The sequence below is a fragment of the Prionailurus bengalensis genome, chromosome C1, assembly GCF_016509475.1.
Source record: "Prionailurus bengalensis isolate Pbe53 chromosome C1, Fcat_Pben_1.1_paternal_pri, whole genome shotgun sequence".
NCBI lineage: Eukaryota > Metazoa > Chordata > Mammalia > Carnivora > Felidae > Prionailurus > Prionailurus bengalensis.
The window spans coordinates 80,806,390-80,818,144 of record NC_057345.1 but is presented as its reverse complement, the minus strand read 5'-3'; the positions used below and the strand labels follow the sequence as shown (position 1 = coordinate 80,818,144).

The following is an 11,755-nucleotide window of genomic DNA, read 5'->3' as shown; positions in this document are numbered from 1 at the left end:
GCTAATTTATCCTCTTTCCCCACCCGTGATTAGTTGCAAGGAGGATGTTACCACTGACAAGACCCAATAAAATTATAAATTTATGCCCCAAACCAAAGTCCTACCATGTTGTAAAGGAACATGAGACAAAATTTCTCGAGGAACTCCTGGAGTAGAAGCCCTTTGAAGGCCATCATTTGGCCATTAATCATTTGCCTGAAATCTTTTGTTGAGCTCTTTCTTGGCTACACACTGAGCCGGGCACGCGGGGCCCACACAGGAGCTGCTCAGGATGCAGACACTGGCACGCATTGGTAATGAGGACACGGTCTACCTGTGCTGTGGGAGGCAGGCCAGGCGCTCTGAGAGAGGTCTTCTGATCTCCGGAGAGTCTTGAAGACAAGGACAACTTAACCAGCAAAAGAAGGAGTTCCAGGTGGAGAGGACAAGATTGAAAGCCACGAAGGCGTGGGAACTCCTGGCAAGTTCGGAACCCATCTCTGCCTGTTTTCTCAGGGCGAATGTATGGTTTAATGGCTATTGTTTGCTCCTCCTCGTGGTAGCGGTGTTTGGTGGTGTTTGTTTTGGGTGACAGTGGGCTTTCTCACCTTGCAGTGTGTACGTGAGTGGTCGCCACATATGATCTGAAAACCCACTCTCCTGGTCAGCTGACATCAATGGGGAGATGAGAAGGCATGCTGTTTCCGGCTGTTTCTATAACGGAGATCCCAAGAGAGCTCTGTGTTTCCATATTTATGATTCATTTCAGGGTCTTTCCAGGTTTGGGAAATGGGAGACCTCTTGCCTAAGCTCTTCCAACAGAGGTGGGAACTGGAGTGAGGTTCTTTGGGCCTGGGGGAGGTGGGCGGGCTGAACGGGCACTTTGGCTGCCCCCCGCCCCCCGACACTGATGCCTGCAAGCTCTGGAAAATTCCAGTGGGCTGCCTGCTCGCCCCCAGCTGGCTCATGGAAGAACCCGGCCTTAGCCAGTTTGGGCTGGCTTATCTTTAGGGTGGATGGCTGGGCAGTAGGCCTGGGAGAGGCACACCCTCAGTTCGGCCTGTTCCTCAGCACAGCAAGCTGCTGTGTTTTCCCTCAAGGCTGTCTGTGTATGTTGACATGGATTCTTCTTGTGAAATGATGTGGTGGCGGGGGGGGGGGGGGGGGGGGGGGGGGGGGGCGTGGAGGGCAGGATTTTATCCACAGGTGAAAAACAACAAAGCCTGGCTTTCCCATGAGATCATTTTGCTCCCACCTGAAGCTAAAGCTTCCTTTCTGACCCAGGCTCACTCAGGGTTTTGTAACACTTTTGTCACAATAAAGTGATTAGTGGTGCATGTTCTTATTAAGGCTCCTGAGAATTTCCGCGTTCCAGAGGGTCAGTTTCTCACCGGCGGCTCAGGTTTCTGTCCCCATGAACTCAGAGGACTCATAATGTTCTCATTACGAGTTCCTTCCAATAAGCTGAGGAAAGCAGACAGTTCAAGAATGTAAAACATTTAACCCTAATTGGGAAAAGTGGGAATTTATATTTTCCACTCAATTGATGACCCCTTTGCTCTAGTCTGGCCTTCTCCAGATTTGGGATGCACTGCTGCTCTGTTATTTATCTCACATCTCTTCACGTCCCCTTTCTCCTCCATAATCACAACCTCAGACTGGAAGGCACCTTCTAGTCAATTTAGGCCACCCCCTGCATTGTACAAGTGAGCACATAGGCCCAGAGAGGTTGACTGCTACACTGAGATCACAAGGTTGTTTTTTTTAATGTTTATTTATTTTTGAGAGAAAGAGAGAGAGAGAGAGAGAGAGAGAGAGAGAGAAGGGGAGGGGCAGAGAGGGAGGGAGACAGACTCCGAAGCAGGCTCCAGGCTCTGAGCTGTCAGCACAGAGCCCGATGCGGGGCTCAAACTCACAGACAGTGAGAGATTGTGACCTGAGCTGAAGTCAGACGCTCAACTGACTGAGCCACCCAGGCGCCCCAAGATCACACAGTTATGAAACAGAAGGGATGGGTCCAGGACCCAGGCTTTCCTGCCTCCCAACTCAGCGCTCAGTCCACCATCTACACTGCTACCATCCTCATATTCAGCCCCGGGTATTTTATGAAATTCTTTTCCCCAACTCTTCATGACTCTGTAAGCAGAGCACAGTGCCCTTTACGTAGGTGGTATTGAAGAAAAGAGTTGCCTAACTTTTGATCTGCTGGGGTTGCAACGTCAACTTGCAGGAAATGCATGAGAAATGTGTGGGGAAATTCTGCAAGGCATCCTCCAGGACTTTGGCATTTCGTTTTCAAAAAATAGAGCAGTGATGTCAACCACTCTCGAACGCAAAGAACAAACCGAGCTTGTTTTCAGGGACTTGCAGAGCACTGGAGGTTGGAATCCCTTTATTGACCATCATGCTGAGTTCAGGGCATCACCTGTACGCTGTCGAGTCTCTGGATCTTTTGGGCTCAAACGGAGAAGACTCTTCTCCAATATGGGAGAGGAAGTGTAAGCTTTGTAGTTTCACAGAAGTAAAACCCACTGTGGCCTGCTTTGCAGGTACCAGATGTGGTGCTCTGTTACCCTGTACAAATGTTAGCTCATTCTATCCTCAGGCCTAAGTGGTAGAATTTATATTATTCCTAATTTTATGAATGAGAAAGTTGCATGTCCAAGGTCACACAGCCAGAACGAGGCAGAGCTTGGAGTCAAATTGGGTGACCGTAAATCCTCCAATCCAGAAATGTCTGAAGACAGAGCAGGAGGGCTCCTGGGGAGGAAGCCCCACTGAGCTGCTACCTCCCCCCAGAGGCTGGGCTCCTGTTCTTCATGTTGAGACCCCTAAAGGGGATGGACACTTGTTCATGTCTCCTTTCCTCTGTTGCCACCTCCATATTCTATCCCCATGGGAGGATGAAAAACAAGGAGAGGAGCCCCAGCCGCCCCCACCTGTCCTCTCGGTGTTTGGCACCAGTGGCCACAGGGATGAGGATGGACCGGACTCTGGTGCGATGGGCTCGTACCTGGTCTCAAGTTCTGGTGCAAGGGTTTGGATCACGACTGCACTTGCTCCCAGGAGGACAGAGGGAGGCTCTGTTTACCAACATCGAGTCTCTGAACTTAGTCTAGTGACCTTTGAGAAGTCATTCTCTAATGGGAATAAGAGTTATGGAGAAGGAATTTTGTTATCTTCCACGCATATCTAGGTCATGTTTATGATTGCCAAATAAAACAAGTATGATTTTCCCCTCCCCATAAACTTAAGCAGACATATTGGAGAAACATTTTGTGCGTGTCTTTAGAAGATTGCTTATCTTTGTCTGGTGTCGGGTCACTAGAAAAATGTGACGCCCTAGTAGTGAAAGCCCAGACCAGTTTTTGAACAATATCTGTAGAGCTCTTAGATTTTATTTTATTATTAGTATTTTTGTTTAATTAGAAATTAGTAAATTTTGTTTATTATTTGTATCTTGTTCACCATACACTCCGCAACAGAACTAAAGATTCCCTGTCCCAAGGAAGCCTGTGACCTAATTATGCTATTGGGAAGTCACTGATTTTTATTTTGGATATTTTGCAAATCAAAAAAAAATACTTAAATATGCATTTTAAGTGTATTTTCATATAAATAGCCTATTAAGAAAGAAAAGGAAGAGCCATCAAATGCCAGAAGGTCTTTTATTCTTGGAGTTCATTGTGCTGCCATAACAAAAAGGATTTTGTTTTATTTTGTTTTTTAAAGCAATCGTAAACACATCAAACATGGTGGTAGGGAGTAAACCTATAGGACCACTTTATAAGGAGCAAGAGTACTTGAAAATTATCAATATTCCTTTCAATTTAGAGACAGTCTGGGTGCTCTGAGTGAATGAATGTGAAGGACTAATGCATAAACCCCGTTTTTCAGTTAGTCTTGTAGCAGCATGCTCAATTACACAAGGAAATAAGCAGCGTTTAGAGAGGTGAAGAGTCCAGTTGATTTTACCCAGAAGGTTCTCCCAGAGCGGTTGGGAATCAGAAGAATGTAACTTCTTTCTTACCATCTGGATTGGCTGGAAAGCCACCTCCAACGATGTGAGGAACATTGCTATCACTCCCTGATTCCCCAAGCCCTTTCATGATTCCCAAGGTACTAGAAGCCCTCAAGCCAAAGTCAATCAAGACACGGTGTGCTTCCCAGGGTCTTCTCTGCCCCATGCAAAATGAGAAAATATTTCTTATCTTGGTGATTTGCTTTTGGTCCATTTGAGAATCAACAGCCAGATGTGAAAAAGGGGATGCAAAATGAAGCCCAGATGTAAACATTGCTAAGATAGAAAACTGACATGCTGAGAGTCTTCATGTATGCATTCAAGGGTATAAATGAAAATTGACCTTTGGGACACCCTAGTTATTTTGGAAGAAACAGTTGGGTAGCCCTTCCTCCCTTATGCTGGTTAGTATGGTAGCAGCTGACCCTATGTCCCCATTTCAGAACATCTAGGGAGTAAATTTTGTTCACTGCTATATCTATAGTATTTAGAGCAATGGCTGGTACAGATTAGCTGCACAATAAATATTTGTAGGAATGAATGAACGCTTAATCAAGGAAATTCTCTCATGCTGCCAGGATAAATGTGGGGCTGAGAAAGATGTTCTGAGAACCCGGCATGAGAGCTTGACAGGCATTTTCCTATAGAGGCAACATTGTACATAGTGATTGGGAGTTCTTGAAATTGTGCTCTCGGTACCATGGTTACTGCAGGCACTTATGGCTTGACCTGAGGCCTTCATACAGTCTGTCATACTGTTTCCATGGGAAAACGCATCTGAGTTCCAGGAATTGGCTGATAAGTGACCTTGACAAGTACAAACCAAACTTAGTTGAGATCTGACTGAAATTCTGGTTTAGCTGTGGTTGTTTTGCAATCTGCTCACAAATAAGGCATTGCTAAGAAACACGAATGGCCTTTGTTCTTGTGATTAATTCCTAGCAGGAAGTGTGGTAGAGTATCAGGAATGTAGACTCGGATTTTATAGACCATTATGCAGCTATGATATTTCCTTCAGTGGCCCAGGAAGACGAGAGGATCTTAAATAAACCACAGAGGAGTCCCTCCAGTTATGTTAATACCTTAGATGCTCTGGCTGGACAGAATGTGGCCCAGAAACATCATAGCTGGCCACCAGCAGTCATGACTTTCAGGGAGATTCAGATGGAGCAGAGCAAAATCAGGGTATCCTCTCAGAAAATCATAAGGTTGGGCACGAGGCTGCTATCTGAGGGACAGCTGGGCATCATACATAAGGAACAGCACTGTCACATATTGATGCTGGTTTGAAGGGATATGCTCCATGTAGCCTCATTCAGGCTCTCCTGGAGTCTGGAGTTGGTGTGAAAAGCAGGCAGTCTCACACGTCACCTGTGTTGAGGTCACAGATGTCCAGGTGGCAGTCTGGCACCTTGTTCTTCTGCCTGAAGACCCTGGAGCCTCAGGGGAAGGTAGAGAGTCTAAATCTTCATAAAACGGCCATAAAACAGTGTCACCCTCCTGATGGAGGAGCTGATACTGGCTTTGAGAGAGTTCCAGACTAACTCAGATATACTTTCTGGGACATGAAGAAGGGGCTGGCAGGTCTTGGCCAGGGACAAGGACAATGTTGGAATGCACTAAGCAAGAAAGAGATTAAAAAATATTTTTTTTTAATGTATTTATTTATTTTTGCGACGGAGAGAGAGACAGAGTGTGAGCAGGGCAGGGGCAGAGAGAGAGGGAGACACAGAATCCGAAGCAGGCTCCAGGCTCTGAGCTGTCAGCATGGGGCTCAAACTCACGGCGTGTGAGATCATGACCTGAGCTGAAGTCAGACGTTTAACCGACTGAGCCACCCAGCTGCCCCAGCAAGAGAGATTTTTAAGTAATTGGACAGGTTATAGGGTCTCAGCCAGGATGTCAGGAATCTAGGTAGGGGTGAGGGACAGCACTAACTTTTTTTTTTTTTTTTAATGTTCATTTATTTCTGAGACAGAGAGACAGAGCGTGAGTCGGGGAGGGGCAGAGAGAGAGGGAGACACAGAATCCAAAGCAGGTTCCAGGCTCCAAGCTGTCAGCACAGAGCCCGACGCGGGGCTCGAACTCACAAACCGTGAGATCATGACCTGAGCTGAAGTTGGTCGCTCAACCGACTGAGCCACCCAGGCGCCCCACTGACCTCTTGAATAAAGGCAGTATCGGCAGTCACTGTGTCCCCATCAGAAGCTCGTCTGGTAGTGCAGTTGCAGTGACACTAGTAGCCTTATGCATGGGCAAGAAGAAAGCCATGAAGGGCACAACCAGCCTGAGCAGAAACACCGACACTATGTTAGCCTCATTGTCAGGTAGGCTCTCCTCAGGTGGTGGCGAAGATGGGCAGCTATAGTGCCAAGTTCATATCTCACCAGCTTTGTCACCAACATGGGAAGAGTATTCCTCTTCCCCAAGAGGACCCGTGAAAGTTCCAAGCTGATGCTCATCGGCCCTGCATGGGTCATGTGGTATGACTGTGACCTTGATTGGCCAGGCCTGGGGACAGGTGACCACTTTCAAGCTCTTGGACTGAGATTGGGGGGAGAGGTGATTCCCCAAGAACACCTGAGTTCCTATCATCTAGGAGGAGAACATGAGTGCTGAACAGCAAAAATCTCACATTTCCACATTTCCTGACTTACAAATATGTGATTGCGTGTAAGTTAAAGCCAGAACCTAAATGAAGAACCAGTCACTTAAGGCCTTCATGCAGTTACCAATGTTCCTAGAAAGTGAAGGGGCCTCCCCTGACCTGTTCTGGCACATTTCTTAAGATACAGTATGCTCAAGCACTCGGCTCTGGGAAAAATAACCACGTGATTAACAGACATATGGACTGGAAGCAGGGGGAAGGGCAGGCAGGAGGTTAAGAGAGAAGCCTCATGGGCAGTATTACTTAGCATAAAGGAGGAAATGAAGCAAGAACTGAAATCATGAGGTGGGTTTTTTTTTGTTTGTTCTTTGCAAAAAAAAAAAAAAGATGCAGCATCTACGTTAATCTATAGCCTTATGAAAACCCGAGTAATTTCCGTTATTGTGATATTTTTAGGTGGCAGTGACCTTCTTGATTTCTTCTTTATCATTTTCTGATTTTTGAGTTAATCTAATATGGCAACAGGTTCTTTCTGATTAGGTAAAGTTCCTCTCATTCTTCAATGGTACCTCTTCAAAGAATCTTTCCAGATTCATGTGGGGAGGGAGGTTTCTTCTCTCTTCCTTGTCAGCATTTCTGCTTTTGGACATGCCACTGTGGTAGCACTTGCTGTGTTGCACAGTGATTTCTTTCACCTGGACAAGAAGCTCTGTGAGACTTGAGGTGTGGTATTTGACTTCCCTGAAACACATAGTAGGACAACACTTCCCTCCATGTAGGGCTGCTTCCAGAATTACATCAGCTGATGCACGAAAAACACTTAGCATGTTGGGGTGCCTGGGTGGCTCGGTTGAGTGCCCGACTCTATATTTCGTCTTAGGTCATGATCCCAGGGTCGTGGGATCAAGCCCCATGCTGGGCTCTGTGCTGGGCTTGGGGCCTGGAGTAACACAGTTCTGGTCTTAATCTGTTAGGCACCAGGGGACCAAATCCTATCTGCAACCGGAATGAGGATCCCTGACTCAAGATGCAAGTGATGAGGCAGTGAAAGAAATGCAGGGTATGTCCTTCTTGAACACGGGTTTGGACTCAACTGCCTGCACGGGTCACTACCTTCCTTGGGAAATGGGCACGCATTTAGCGGATCTCAGAGCCAAAACAGTTTCTGCAGCCTGTCCTAGATGGAGTATCAAAAAAAAAAAAAAAAAAAACCAAAACCAAAAAAACCCCACCTATCCCAGGGCGCCTGGGTGGCTCAGTCAGTTGGGCATCCGACTTCGGCTCAGGTCATAATATCACCGTCTGTGGGTGCAGGCCCCGCATCGGGCTCTGTGCTGACAGCTCGGAGCCCGGAGCCTGCTTCGGATTCTGTGTCTCCCCCTTGCTCTTCCCCTCTCCCGCTCAAGCTCTGTCTCTGTCTCTCTCAAAAATAAATAAATCTTAAAAATTTTTTTTTTTTAAATTAAAAAAAACCCAAAACCTATCCCTGTATGAGTAGATTTGGTTCCTCAGAAACTAATGAAACTAACAGGGAGACTTTAAGGGGATGTGTGAAAGGGATGTAGAAATGAACTTGAGATAAGAGACCCAATTGGGCATTGTAATGTCTGTAATACACTTTAAAATATTTTACCACAGGCAGAGTGTTCTCATATACCAGAGTTACGTGATAGCCTAGGTACTATCATTTGTCCTAATTGAGAATTTACATCCTAAGGTGGAAAGCCAGCACTCTAATTAGGAAACCTGTATTCCAGAAACAGCTACTGCAAAAGCTTCCACTATCTTTATCTCTGATCAGCGACAGACAATTTATCAGCTGACATAATTAATGTTAGAAATAGGTTTCTGCTGATGAAATTGGTGGCTTTCTAATTAGCATAATGGATGCTACCAATGCAGTTTCATCAGTGAGATTACTAGTGGTGAAGATAATGTGGATTTTAGAGTGGGTCCCTGCCCTAGCTTGACAAGAGTACAAAAAACTAGCTAGTCCTGTAGCTCTTAATGTTGCAATCCTATGTTCAGAGTTGAACTCCAAAGATTCTAGTTGCTTGGTGCTTATAAGGTTAATTTAATTCTGCTCTTAGAATATTGTCATGCTTTTCTGAAACGGTGATGAGATGTCAGAAGCTGTAGCAGCCATGCCTTAACTATGAAGGACAAAGCTAACATGTTGAGTGTATTAATTTAGCCAATACTGCTCTGTGAAAGGGAGGTATATACAAAATGTCCTCCAAAGGCCAAAGGGGCTGTAAGACTGAAGAATAAGGCCAACAAGTACAGCTCGTCAAGAAATGATTCATTAAAGGGACTTATGGACAGAAGCATGTCTTGGCTGGTGGCAAGAGGATATCTCTGCGACCCCACCTCCTGTAAGATCTGTTTTGACCTGTTTTCATAGCCTTAGAGACTGGGAGACCACCCAGGAGGAGAATGTTTGAGAATCATAGTCATATCTCCAGAGCAGATCAAGGATGTCATTCCAAGAGTGTACTTAAGGGTGTGGTTAAACAAAAAGGAAGAATTTGGGGGGTGGGTGCTGTGCTCAAGAAGGCTTCATGTCACAGAGGAGTCATCACGGTGGATTTGTCCAAGATGACATCAATCTGGTTCACACAAATACTCCTTAACAAATTACCCCAAAACTTAATGGCTTAAAACAACAAAAATCTCTCATGGTTTCTGTGAGCCAGGAATTTGGGAGAAGTTCTGGCTTAGGAGTTTCCCATGAGGTTGCAAACACATGTTGGCTGGAGGTGTACCTATTTGAAGTTTTGACTGTGGCTGAAGGACCCGCTTCCAAAATGGCTCACTCACATGCCTGGCAAATTGGAACTGCCTGCTGGTGGGAGGGCTGAGTTCCTCTCCATGTCAGCTTCTCCGTGTGGCACGGGCTTCCTCACAATATGTTGTCAAGGTTCCCAAGGAAGCATCCTGAAAGAGAGAGCCAAGTGGAAGCTGTATGCTTTCGGTAATTTGGTTTCACATAGCATCACTTCCGCCTCACTCTGTTGATTAGGATTGACAGTCTACAACCCCTACAACATAGACACCACCTCTTGGTGGGAGGAACATCAGCCTCATTGCATGAAAAACATGCCATAGAAGAAATATATAGGGGTGGCCATCTTGGGGAAATATCTGCCATGCCGCCCTAGTCTGCTTGAGCTGCCATAAAAAATACAATGGGCTCTGTGGCTTAAACAACAAATATTAATTTCTCACAGTTCTGGAGGCTGTAAGTCCAAAATAAGGGTGCTCAGGTTTTTGGTGAGGGCACTCTTTTTGGTTGTCTTCATATGGTCTTTTCTTGGTATGCGCACATGGAAAGAAAAATCCTGTGTCTCCTCCTCTTTTTTATAAGGGCATTAATCCCATAATGAGGGTCCCACCCTCATCACCTAATCTAGTCATGATTACCTCCTGAAGGGCTCACCTCCAAATACCATGACATTGGGGTTAGGGTTTCAACAGAAGAATTTTGCGGGGGGGGGGGGACGGTGGGGAGGACACAAACATTTAGTCCATAACATACAATAAGTAAAGATGGTAGAGAGAAAAGATAGAAAATGCCATGTCCTGGGAACCATCATCATGCTTCTAAAATAATCAACTTGGGAAGCATTTCAGGATGTCTCATTTCTAAGACAGTACATTTTCTTTATTGATTAATTTGGGTATTCTCTTACTGTATTTTACATGGTATAAAAGCTAGAGCAAAAGACTGGGCTCAAATTTTCCTAAGGCCACTTAGATAATATGACTTGATCTAAGCATTTAATCCCATCCACTTATTCAACAGATACTTATCAATGGCCTTCAATGTGTCAATCAGGTACTGTTTAAGATGCCAGGGATAGAATAGTGACTAAAACAGAAACTCCTGACATCAGGTAGCTAACACTCTACTATGTGTTCTGTGGTCTCTGTGTGTGTGAGGGTGGTAGTCGTGTGAAATGTGGCAACTGAGAAAGCAGATAAATAATTAAAATTATGTGAGTGGTGAGGAGTGCTGTGGAGAAAAATGAAGCAGGGAAAGAGGCTAATGTGGCAGGGAACATCCTCATGAAAAAGGTGACATTTGAGTAAAGACTTGAGGGAAGTAAAGGAGTAAACCATGTGCAAAGGCCCAGGTGGGAACAGACCTGTGTGTCTGGGGAGCATTAAGTAAGTCAGTGTACCTGGGGACTGAAAAGAGTAGGAAATGGGGACAGAGAGCTCATGGGGAGGTTGGAAGAAATTGTATCACGATATGGGAAGCCATTAGAGCTTTTGATTAGAGGGTTAATATGATCTGACATACTTTTAATAGGATCACTTTAGCTGCTGTGTTGAGAATCAGATCGAAGAGAGGCAAGGGTGGAAACAGGGAGGCTAGTTGGGAAGCTACCAAAATAACTCCTGTGAGGAACTATGTTGAAAGATTGGTAGCAATGGTGGTGGCAAGAAGAGGTCAGATTCTGGATATGTTTTGTGAGCATTTTCTGACCGATTGGGAATGGGGTATGAGAGAAAGAGAGGTGGCAAGGATGACCACAGGTTTGGGCCTGAGCATTTCTAACAAGAGTGTTTCAGATTTCTATTGCTGCATAACTAGTCATGTCCTACCTTGGTGGCATAAACAACAGCAACATTTGTTTTGTGCACAAATCTGCAGTTTGGGTAGCGCTCTGAGGGAACAGCTTGCCTCTGCTCACTCAATGTCAGCTGAGGCAGCTCCAACGTTGGGGGCTTGTTTCTTCTGAGAGTTCGCTCACTCACATATGTGGTAGTTGATGCTGATTGTTGGCCACATCTATATGTGGCCTTTCCATGTGGCTGCTTGGCTTCCTCATGCCTTGGTGTCTGGGTTCCAAGGTTCCAGGGGTTCTCAGAAAGAGAGAGAGCCTTGGTGTCTGGGTTCCAAGGTTCCAGGGGTTCTCAGAAAGAGAGAGCCAGGTGGAGCTTGTACCAAAAAACTTCTTTCCTCAAAAGTATTTTCTTAATTCCAGCATAATTAAAATACAGTGTTTTTATTAGTTTCCGATGCACAATGTAATGATTCAACAATTCCATACATTACTCAGTGCTCATCACGATAAGTGCACTCTTAATCCCCTTCACCTATTTCACCCATCCCCCCACCCACCTTCCCTCTGATAACC

The 11,755-nt window shown here is 45.5% G+C and overlaps 1 long non-coding RNA gene across 1 annotated transcript; it reads right to left on the bottom strand.

The window, feature by feature from the left end:
- Positions 1–8,889: 8,889 nt before the first annotated feature.
- LOC122480801 lies at positions 8,890–11,493 on the bottom strand. Its single transcript, XR_006296663.1, has 2 exons — positions 11,220–11,493; positions 8,890–9,545 (listed from the first exon to the last, which is right to left on the bottom strand). It is a non-coding gene; the product is annotated as an uncharacterized LOC122480801 (long non-coding RNA).
- Between the last annotated feature and the right edge of the window lie 262 nt (positions 11,494–11,755).